The sequence below is a fragment of the Choloepus didactylus genome, chromosome 4 (assembly GCF_015220235.1).
Source record: "Choloepus didactylus isolate mChoDid1 chromosome 4, mChoDid1.pri, whole genome shotgun sequence".
Taxonomy (NCBI): Eukaryota; Metazoa; Chordata; class Mammalia; order Pilosa; family Megalonychidae; genus Choloepus; species Choloepus didactylus.
This window is the reverse complement of record NC_051310.1, coordinates 5,762,245-5,774,359: the sequence shown is the minus strand read 5'-3', so window position 1 is coordinate 5,774,359 and position 12,115 is coordinate 5,762,245.

The following is a 12,115-nucleotide window of genomic DNA, read 5'->3' as shown; positions in this document are numbered from 1 at the left end:
CGGCGGGCACGCGGCGCCATCACTCTAGCAGCAGCTTCTACCGCGGGGCGCTGGGTGGCGCGCAGTGCGCCCCCCGGCCCAGGGCATCTTCACTTCCTGCCCCTCCTCCGCTTCTCCAAACTCCAGCCAAACTTGATCAACACTCCCAACCAACTCGGGGCTGGGGAGCTGGGAAGGGGGTCGAGGTGGAGGAGCCGAGAGAGACCAGGGAAAAGGGGAGGGCCGATACCAGGGCGGGGTGGGGCCGGGAGGGTCGGAAGTTTGGCCCAGTCCCCACCCTGCAGTCATGGCCCGACGACCCCGCGCAATCTGCGCCCTCGCCCCCTCCCCTGCGGCTCCCTGGAGCGGGGACGAGGAGCTCCTGCTTGTCTTTGCTGGTGACACCTTGAGCACAAAAAGAGGCATGGGGGGACGGGACCCGAGAAAGAGCGCCGAGCGGGACTCTACGGGGGGGCGCACGGTCGAACTTCCCAGGCCCATGGCCCACTCCGGCAGCGCCCGGGACCCAGGACTGTACGGCTCGCGGGAGGTGAGGCTGGGGGAGGGGAGAGGTGTCGGAGCGCGGCTGGCTGTGAGCGCGCGCGCACCATGGGGACGGGAGGCCGCGGGGGCGAGTGGGGGCGCTGCAGGCTGGGGGGAGGGGGAAGGCTCCTGCCCGCCCCTGTCGCCCTCCATTCCGCTGCCAGCTCCCACGGCTGCCCCTCCGTGGAAACTTTTTGGAACTGACTCCCTGAGTCTGGGAATTTGGGGGAGGGGGGTTGCTTTAAAGTATATATGTTGAAAAATAACTTTTAAGAAGAAATTTGGCACCATCGGGATTGCTGCCTTCCCCGCGCATCGCCCCGGCTTATCCCGCAGCCCCCACGCAGAGCCCGGAGGAGCCGCCCCGAGGTCCCCGGGCTCGGTGGCTCGAGGCAGCGGAGGGCGGCTGGGGCAGAGCGAGCTCGGGACTGTCCTCGCCGGCCGCTGGGGGTTCTTGGATGCGCGGAGCCACCGCCCTGCTGCGGAGCCTGCACCCCAGGCCTCCTCGGGCTTCCCCGACCGAAACTCGGAGCGCGCTCGGCCCTCCGCGGCGCCCCGACCGGCGGCCCTTGCCTCTCCGCGCGGGCCCGGGGCGGAAGGGGCTGTCCCCCCCCCTTTTTGTCTTTTTATCCTCCCTCCCTCCCTCCGTTCATCTTTCCTTCTTTCCTTTAATATCTCTCCTTATTATCAAAGTAATGAGTGCGCGTTGCCGAAAACTTGGAAAAGCCCTGAGAAGAAAAATAAAAGCAGCCCGAGGTAACTCCCGAGTGCACTCCCAGGCTTGTCTCTGTCCGCCCACCCCACTTGTAACTATATATTTAAAAGCAACAGTGGGGTCACCGTTTGGTAGCCTGCAGCCCCAGGCACCCCGCTTTCCATTCAGTGATTGTCTTGAATGGCGCCACCGGGTGTCCAGTGGACCACGTGACTGAGCCCCCCCCCCCCCGGCTCCAAGGGAGGGGCGTCCTGGGCGCAGCTCTGTCCCCGGTCACCCGCCACCCACCCTCCCAGTGCATTTCTTAAAGTGGAAATAAGGCCAAAACACGTGCACACTTTTTACCATGTTTGTTTTGCCACATTTTGCTAAATTACCTTCCAGAAAATCTATTTGATTCTTATTGTTTTATATTTTCCTTGTACACCCTTTCTTTTTTATTAGTTTACGTGAAAATTACGAAGATAATACACCAATCCATTCCCAATATTAAAAATTAAACACAGAAGAATATAGAGCTGAAAGCGGGAGCCTCGCTTAGAAGTGGTGTTTTTCAAACTGCCAGTCCGGACCCAGCCATGGGTCATAAAATCAATGTATCAGCTCAGGTCAAGCATATTGAAAGACCGAGATAGACTAAAATGCAATAAAAATGTATCAGCAGACATTTCCACTAGTTTCCTGAAATTTTTGATTTAGTTACACACGTGGCTGAAGTGAAATGTATTTCTCCCAAGGGATCAAGAATGTTTAGAAAATCTTTGAAAGCCACGACCCAAGCGCCCCCTCCTTCCCACATCCCCGAGATCTCCTGATAACTGTTGGGTGTTTCTGTGCAGAGGCCGTGTGGCACGCTGACCGGCGCGTGCGAGGTTCCACGGTGTGCTCTCCACAAGGGACGGTGCTGCACCCACAGCCTGATGCCCGCCCCCGGCCACCCGCAGACACGCGCCCTGCTCCCTGTGCCCTGCCCGCTGCGCTGTGCCCGTCCAGCCCTCAAGTCCGGGCAGGTCCATGCGTGCACGCCCATGTGTGCCAGGCGCCGTGTCCAGTCTGTGGGGAGGAGAGGGTTAACGTGGCACTGCTCTTTTCATCATCTCCATCGCCCTCGGCCTTCTGATTTCCCGGGCCCCTGTCCTTAGCCTGGAGCAGGGAGGGGAGGCAGCGCATCGAGAGTTCTTCCTTGGCCCTCGAAGACACAGGAGCCTTCCCCAGGGAGAGCAAACCGGGCTGGGGCAGAGCCACGGAGGCGGGAAAGCAGAGGCCCTGGGTGCTGGGAGGGCAGGAGGGAGTTCCTGCGGAGAGGAGAGGCCGAGAGCAGCAGGAGGGTCAGCTCGGCAGAGCCCGGGGCCCTAGCTCAGGGTTCCCGCCACGCCTGGACGGGAAGGTGAGGCGGCCAGGGCGGGCACGTCCATCCAGCCGCCATCAGAAGGGCAAGGGCCAGCGTCTACCTTTGACACCCCCCCCCAACTCCTCCTCCAAGAATTTGCCGGAAGGAATCAATCAGAACAGTGGGCAGAGGAGTAGGTAGGAACCAAGAAGTTGGTCGCCTCCCCTTCATATTATCCATATGACCGTCTGTCTGCCAGGAACTGATTGTCCAAGTCGTGGGACTGCACTGTGTGGACAGGTAAGAAGTCATATCTGTTGAGGGTTTGCTCTGGGGGCCGGGAGCTGGGTGAAGGGCTTTACCCGGATGATTTTATTTGGTGATTACAATGTCCCTCTTAGGGGATTACACTCCCATTCACCCGATTTCTAGATGAAGAAACTAAGGCTTGGGGTGTTTGGACTGAGCTGGCCAAGGTCACAGACTAGAAACCGGCCTTGACCACAGGCCTGTCGGACCCTGGGGTCTGGGGTTGGTCGGGCTTTACGGTGTCTCTCCCAAGGTGGCTACAGGGAATCAGGGCACATGAGGTTACCCAACACGCAGGATCCCTCCCTCCCCGGTGATGTGAAAACTCAGCTGATGGGGCAGTGGGTCTGAGTTGGGTGGTGAGCGTGCATGTGCTTGTTTATTGTCTGCAGAGACACACACACACACAACCAGTTCTAGAAAAATCCACCTTGAGGTAACAGCAGTAGTTGTCATTAGGTGGGTGGGATTGTGTTTGTTTCCTTAATTCTTGCTGCCTGCCTGTATCTTATGATTTTTTTGTCGTGAACATGTATTGTTCTTCTGACAGCAAAATAAAACTAAAAACAGCAAAAACAGTGGCGATGGCAAGCAAAAGCCTGGTGGCAGGAAGCTAGGGTACACACAGATCCTAGCTGGGGACAGTGAGTCCTGGGCAAGACCCTGGGTTGGGGATGGGGTGATGCTGGGAGGGGGCTGAGAGGAGAGCCTTTTGGGATGGACAGGGGGGTAGGGTTGCCAAATACAATATAGCAAACCCTATTACTTTTGGAATTTCAGGTAAACAACAAATAACGTTTAGTTTAAGTATACCCCCAAATATTGCATGAGATATACGTACACTAAAAAATAATTCACTGTTTATTTGACATTCACATTTAACTGGACATCTTGGGCTGTCTGTTTGCCTTTGTAAATCTGTGTGTGTGTGTGTGTGCGTGTGTATGCGTGTGTGTGCGTGTGTGTGTGTGTGTGTGTGTGTTGGGGGGCAGGGGCTAGGCAATAATGCAATCCATCTGAACCCCTGGTGGGGGAAAGAGGCAGTGGTAGTCTCTTAGATACTCGCTTCAGTCTCCTGGAGATTGCCCGAGGGGAGGGTCTGCCCTTGCCCCTCTCCCGCAGCCCTGGCGCCCTCTGGCTCGGGGCTGCTCACTCTGACCTCTGCCTCCACCTCATGTCTTCCTGCTGTGTCTGTCTGTCTGTCTCTGTGTCCAAATCTCCCTCTTTTCTCCCATGAAGACCCCAGTCGTTGGATCTGGCCCACCCTAGTCCAGGATGCCCTCTGTTAAACTCGGCAACCTCTGCAAGGACCCTGTTTCCAAATAAGGTCACGTCCACAGGTACCTGGGTTGGCCTCAGGCAGATCTTCTTGGGGGCCCATGGCTCAGCCTCCCTGCACGAGGGGGCTCAACTTGGTGTGATGTTTATTTGCTATTTAATGTCGTAATACATAATGAAAAATTAAAACGTTAAATTCCTGGCATGAATTCTATGGTTCATCTCTCCAGTTTTAAATGCAAATATAAGCCTTTGTCTCCTCTGCAGAATCACTGCAATTGCAAGGCCATAGCTCTCCGCTCGTACACACATGTGCGTTTCACTCTCACCTGAGCAGTGGAAACACTGCACAGAACCACCTCAACCGTTTGTATTTCACTGCTCAGTACATGCATTTTTACCGACATTCCCCCTTCTGCTAGCCGTCGAGCAGGAAGGGCTGGAAGGACAAGCACCTGCTGTCGCCCCACGCTCCCCTTCCTTAAGGGTCATTGTTTCCGGCGTAAGGGATTGTTGGCTTCTGGGCACCGCGTCCTGGCTCCGCGTCTCCCTGAAGCCCCTGCATCGTTGCCCCGTCCCTGTTCACGGGCATCCCGCACCCTGCAAATAGGGCATAAGGCAGAGGCACGCGTGTACGGCACGCTCTCCTCCACCCAGGCGTGCTCCGCTGGCCCACTGCACTTCGCTGACAACGCTCGAGGTCACAGACAATGAGGATTTCGAGACGGCAACAGCTGAGCCAGGGGTCGAGCGCCAGGCCCTCCTGGATGCGGGGTTCTTAGGGAATGCCCAGCTCGCGCCCCACGAAGCCGGCCCTGACCAGCTGGGCAGGCTCCTCTCACACCCAGCCTGGGCCTGCACACACCACACTCACTCACACCTGCCGACACACACTTGGACGCGCATGCCACGCCCCACACACACCATGCACTCACCACATCCACTCAGTGAACACGCTCAGATGCACACTCAGATGTGCACACGCTCAGACACACACCCTGGCAGACACGCTCAGGTGCACACAAACCCAGACACACATCCAGGTAAACACAGCCTCAGACGTGCAGTGCACATACTTGGATGCACACCCAGGCAGACACACTCAGACGTGCACACACTCAGGTGCACACCTATGCAGACACACACAGACTTATACACTCAGATGCATGTACTCAAATATGCACACACTCAGATGTGCTCACACTCAGGTGCACACACTCAGGTGCACACACTCAGACATGCACTGAGTGCCCACCAGCAAGGGCCCTCTGCAGAGGCCTCTGCAGTCCCCCGGGCTTTTTCCCTCCTCCTGCTCCTTTCTCTCCTTTCCCCCTGCCTCCCTGGGCCCAGGGTGGGATGGGCAACCCCGGTCTCCACAAGGGCCCTGCCCGGCTGTGTTGTGGTTGTTGCCACTTCAAGACAGGAGAGTGCTGGGTGAGGGAGCAGAGAGGGAGCTCAGGTGTGGGGGACAGGCCTCTGCCTGGGGCAGCTGTCCCTGTGGCCACCACCCAAAGGAAGAGGCTGGGTTCCCAGCGCCGTCCCCACCACAGCCCTCTCCGGCCGAGCATCCTCCCCCTGCCCTCAGGCTGCTGGTTCCAGCACACTGCTCTGGGCAGAGGCCAGCGCTGCCAAAGCAGAGGTGAGGGCAGGGCCAGACTTCTGCCCCCATGTGCCACCCCAGCTCCCCCCACTGCCCGTGACCCCTCCCTCCCCCTGTCCTGTCTGCACTGCACCCCGGACAGTGCTCCCAAGTGGCAACCCAGCCTTCTCCAAGGGCCGCACAGAACTAGACACCAAACGCCCATTATTGTTATTATGGCAAAACTACACTGGGCTCCACACAGGATTCCACGTAGAAGCTCTACTGATTGTGAGAGTTTGAGCAGGGTTGTTCTCCCCAGATTCATCTGTAAATCCCATGCAATTCCAGGCAAAATCCCAAGGCAGGAGATATGTAAGCTCCTCCCAGCATTCACACGGAGGAATAAGGAGCAGGATTAGCCAAGAGCGTTTTCTTGAAAAGAAAGAACCAGGGAGCCATCATTCATTCACTCATTCCTTTGACAGTATTTACTCAAGGCCTAAAATAAGTCAGCCAGGTTCCTGTTCCACGGGAAACAGAATTAGCAAAGCGCTGCCTGAAGGGAGCCTTCAGGTTGGGAGAGAACAATAAACGACAAGGTTTGGATGCTAATGATAAATACTGAATGGCAAAAAAATGCAAAAAGAAAAAAATGCTATGAAGGAAAAATAAGGCCTGTTCCAGTTATCCGTGGCTACGTAATCAACCACCCCGGGACCCAGGGGTGTAAAGCAGCAACTCTGTTGCCACCATGTCGCCACGTCCCGTGGTCCCGGGGCCGGCTGGGCTCAGTAGGGCAGTTTCCCCTTGGGATCTTCACACAGTCAGCTGGCAGCGGGCTCTGGAGTCGTCTCGAAGGCTTTCTCTCCCACAGTGCTGCGGTTGTTTGGCCAGAAGCCTCTCACGGGTCTCTCCACGTGGTCTGGATGTGCTCGAGGTGTGTCAGCCAGAATCTGAGAGAACAAGGCAGCAGTGAGGGGCAGCTTCATGACTCGGCCTCAGAGGTGACAGAGCATCACCTCCACCAACCTCGCTTGCCAATGCAGTGGAGGAGGTCTGCCTGAGGGGACCGGGGGCAGGGGCCTGGACCCCGCCCCCCTGCCCGGAGGAAGGAGGGCCACATCTCAGAGAAGAAGAGCTTGTGGGGCAGGCTGCACGGAGGCTGGCGTCACTGGAGAAGGCAGGTGGCTGCAGCCAGGGTAAGGGATGGAGAGTGACTTCCCAGGCCACAATAGAACAGCGAGGTGATGGCTCAGGATCAGCTCAGGCTGCCAGACAGAGCGGAGGGCCCAGAGGGAGGACACGGGCATGTGGGAACGAGGGCCATGAAGTGGACGTACGGCAGTCCGCAGGGAATGGGGGACAGGTCCGAGAAACCATTCTAGGGCAGGCCAGGAAATTACATCGTGGACACGTCCTGCCTGGTACACAAAAATAAACAGCAAGTAGAAGAAAGGCCTGGACGTGAAAAGCCAACCGTTAACGAGTTTTAGAAGAAAAGTAGAAAAATATCTTTATAGCATCGGGATAGGGGGAAATTTTCCTATTCAAAAACACAGAAAGCAGGCATAATGGAATGATCGCTATACAACTCCATTAAAATTAATTTTTTCTCTAGAAGGAAAGATGCTACAGAGTTGAGACGCAGGTGTTTCTGCCTGCTCGGCTCCATCGCCAGCCCCCGCACGCTGCTCTGACTACAAGGCGGGCCCTTCTGGGCTCTCCATCAGGGAGCTCTCTTCTAGGGGCTCAGGGTGGGTTTGGTCAATGGGGGCCCAGCAGGAGCTGGGAGGGCGGGAAGAGAGAGGCAGAGGGCTTGCTCCCTGACCTCCCTGGCCAGCCCTGACCCATCCTGACCCATGCAGTGGGGTTGCCTTGGGCTGGCTGCGTGTAAGGCCACAGCCCCTGCCGGGCGCCACCTCCACCAGCTCTGACGCAGCAGAAGCTGGAGGCACATCTGTGGCCCGTGGAAACCCATAGAGGAGTATCTGTAACGGAGTCTGCAGTGCAATAGAACGGGCATAGGGTGTGAACGAGGAAGCACCCGAGGTAGAAACGGGTGACCAGCAAACCTGACGAGGACTGCTGGCCTTCTGTGGTCACGGAAGGGTGGTCCCAGAGCACCCCACACCCTAATCCCAGAACCTATGAAATACGTGGCCTGACATAGCAAGAGGGGCTTTGTGGGCGTGATTAAGTGAAGGGTCTTGAGACTGGGTGATCATCCTGGATTACCTGGTGGGTCCAGTGTGAGAGCTGGGGACCCTGTAGGGGGGCAGCAGGAGGGTCAGAGTCAGAGAGAAGTGAGAAGATGCTCTGCTGTGGCTTTGAAGACGGAAGAAGGAGCCACAAGCCAAGGGCTGCAGGCGTCCACTAGAAGCTGGGAAAGTCCAGGGAGCACAGTTTCTCCTGGTTCCCCAGAAGGAATCAGCCTGCTGACACCTCGATTTTAGCCTAGAGAGGACCACTTCCAACTTCTGATCTCCAGAACTGTAACATAATACATTATGTTGTTTTGAGCCAGTTTGTGTAATTTGTGACAGCTTTCTGGGAAACGAACTTGCCTTCACTAGTAATCAGAGACTTGCAAATTAAAATGAGGGCACACTGTTTCACACCTGGATCGGCGAAAACTTAAGGGTGCAGGTATGGAGACCCTGGGGCTCTCCGCAGTGCTGGCGGGTGTGCGGGGTGGAAGGCTGGCCTGGGAGAGCAAGTTCACGGCAGCACAGGGACCTGTACCTGCTCACACCCCTGACTCAGCTCCGTGCTCTAGAGCCCGGTGGGGGGCTGGTCCTCAAAGATGGAGCCCCCCACGGCCACCCCTCGTGGGGGTCCCCTCCCACTTGGGTCCACGACACGCCATAGCCAGTGGACGTGGCAGCCTTGGTGTCTGAGGCCAGCCCTGAAGAAGGCCTGGCAGCTTCTGCTTTCGTGCTTTGGAGAGTCCACCACACCTGGGGCCGGCTCCCCTGCAGGAGAGGCCACATGTGGGGGAGAGGCCGGCCTCCCCAGCATCCCCCGCAGCCTCCAGATGGCCGGGTGTCGGTGCAATGGTGACCCCCAAACGACATGTCCCCTGTCCCCTGGAACCTCAGAGTGTGACCTTATTTGGACATGGGGTCTTTATGGGTGCAGTGAAGGTAAAGACTACTACGGATTAGGGTGGGCCGTAAGTGCAATGGCAAGTGTCCTTATGAGAGACCCCGGGAAGGCAGCCACACGAGGACGGAGGCAGAGATGGGAGTGATGTGGCCACAGACCAAGGAGCGCCTAGAACCACAGGAAGCTGGAGAGGAAGGAGCCGCCCCTGGTGCCTTCAGACGGAGAGGCCCTGCCAATGCCTGGATCTCAGACCTCTGCCACCAGGATTGAGGGAGAACACATTTATGTTTTTTGAGCCCCCCAGCTTGTGGTAGTTTTTTACAGCTGCCCCAGGAAACTAATATGCAGCATGAGATACTCTAAGTGAGACCCAGCAGAAGAACTGCCCAGCTGAGTCCAGCCAACCCACAGAACCAAGAGAGGTGATGAAATGGTTGTTTTCAGCCACTAGGTTTCAGTGGTTTGTTATGTAGCTGTTGATAATCAGAACACCAGACTGGGGACCCTCCCACAGGGACAAAGGAGACCTCAAAAAGCCCCAAGGATGTTCAGCAAAGCTCTGTGACAGCCTGCACGAGGGGATGTGGAGGAGTGAGCTGTGGGACAAGGGGCTCCACACAGCAGCTAACATGAGTAAACTAGATCTGCACGTCTCACCACATCGGGCCCCAGAAACAGTACATGGAGTGGGAAAGCAAGTTACAGTCATATGATACCATTCATACAAGAACTAGACAAATATCTAAGGTATACGTACAGACATGCACACAGAAACATCGCAGAAACTGAAGTGTATCTGGAAAAGTTAGAATCAACCTCAGAAGCGTCTCACCTCCAGGGAGCAAGGCAGTGAGTCTTGAAGGAGATCAACAGGCTCTAGTCATAGCTCGTGTTACCTCATGTTTTCAAAACCTAAAACAAGGGGGTGATGAAGAGGTGGATATGGGGCACTTTTAGGTCAGTGAAGCAATCCCGTATGAATCTAATGGTGGATACGTGACATTCCATGTTTGTTAAAACCCTCAGAACTGCATAACACAAGGAGAGACCCCGAATGTAAATGAGGCACATTAGTCAATAATCAGGTATCAGCACTGGTTCAACTGGAACAAATGTGCCATATGAATACAAGATGTTAATAATAAGGGAAATGGGGGGCAGGGGAAGGATATGTGGGAGCCCTCTGTACTTCCTGCTCAATTTTTCTGTAAACCTATGAGTGCTGTAAAAAAATGAAGCCCATTTTAAAAATCTAAAACAAATGTTGCTATGCGTTAAATCTGAGTAGTGGCCGTGGTGCAGGCATACTTTTGTCTTTACGTTTCTTTAGGTTTGAAATAGTTCATAATTTAAAATAAAAAACAGAACCCACTCACCCCACGTCATGCCACTCCACCTCTCAGAACACAACATACTGGCGCTGACACTGTCACGTCTCAGGGGTGCCCCCAGAGGCACTTCTGTGGTCCCCAAAACTCCCAGCCCTTCTGGTGCAGGGTTGCACATAGGTTTGGGGCAGGAGAAGCTGACTCTCGGGGGCTCCCCATGGCCAGATGCCCCTAAGCACCCCTTCAACAGCAACACAGAAGATAGCCCTATGACAAGTCCCATTTTGCAGGTGAGGAAACTTAAGTCCCAGCCAGTGGGAGGCAGAGCTGGGGTTCAGCCGTCAGACCCCCGGGGTGGGCTCAGCTGCCCCGATGACTCTGCCGAACGCAGCAGAACGTGGTCTCCAATGAGCAAGGCCACTCCACGGCGGGCCGGCAGACGCCACACTGCTGCGGGACCAGGCCGAGCCAGGAGGGTGGGCACTTCCTCTCCAGAGCCGCCGCCGCCAAACCCACCACCCACGTGCCTTTTGCTTCTACAAGCTTCTGGCGTCTCCCTCAGCCCAGCCAGAGGAAGAGCACCGCTCTTGGAGGCGAATCGATGGTGGAAACGACCCAAATGTCCGTTGACAGGTGATGGATAAATGCAATGTGGCGCATCTGAGCTACGGGATACTATTCAGCTGCAAAATGGTCTGAAGTTCTGAGACACGGTGAGTGGAATCAGCCAGATGCAAAAGGGCAAACGCTTTATGGTTCCACTTATAGGAGATATCTAGAATAAGCAAATTCATAGAGACAGCAAGTGGACTAGAGGTTACGGGGCTGGGGAGGGGGAGTGGGGAGTTACTGCTGAATGGGCCCCGGGGTTCTGTTTGGGGGATGGAAAAGTTTGGGTGAGGGATGGTGGTGAGGGCAGCATGACACTGTGAGTGTAATTAAAACCCCTGGCAGGGACACTTTGAAATGGTTAAAATGGGAAATTTTGTGTTGTCTCTATGTTATTAGAATTTTCTTTAAATGAGGTGAGTCACCTCAACTATTGGGGGTCCCCAGATAGACACGGGGTTCACTGGCTGCCTTGGACGTCTGATCCCAGCAGCTCCTGCACCCAGGTGAGCAGCACGTGCAGGTGTGAGCCCCGAGGGCCTCCCTGAACCGGGTGGAGGTGGCTGAGCCGCTGCCCCACACGCTCCCTGCCCCAACCTCAGCCACGTGCAAAAAAAAACAAACAAAAAAAACCGTCTCCAGCCCAGAGTTCCCTGAAGTTCAAAGGTTGCATCTGGGCCTCAAGACTCCAGCCAGGCAGGGGTGGGAGACGAAATGAAACGGGGCCCCTCGGCTCCGGAACGCTCCCCTGATCTATCTGAGCAAGCCCTGAACGAACAGCATAAGGGGCAAGCGGTGACCATTTCGCCCGACCTCAGCTTTCCTCCTCTGTGCAAGGGCTGGATGGACAGGCTGCAGCCAGACGAGCTGACAGTCCTGCCCACGATCTGCCTTTAGTGCACCACCACCCCACCCCACCTTTTCTGCCTTCCTGGGAACCCCAGGGGACCGCGGGGAAGCTGCTGCCCCTACAAGCAGGACGCATTCAATGGGGCTTTCAGAGGCGATGCCCGGCAGGACGCGGCCAAGGCAGGATTTGAACGCAGGGCTGTGGGACGCTGATGCCCAAGCTCTCCCGCCAAATCCTTGCTCTCCCACATAGAACAACGTGACCCAGGGCACGTTGTCTTCTCCCAGTGCCTCAGTTTCCTTATTGGTAAAACCTGCAACCGAGGGTTCCCGTGAGGGCTGGTCGCGTTGACACAGGAAAGTGCGTGTGACAGCAGCTGGACGTAGGAAGCGCTGGACAGATGGCCGCCTGGGCTGCAGCCTGCTATTAACCGCCGCTGCCCACAAGGAGACTCACCATCTCCTCCACCCCAGAGAAAGCCTGTCTT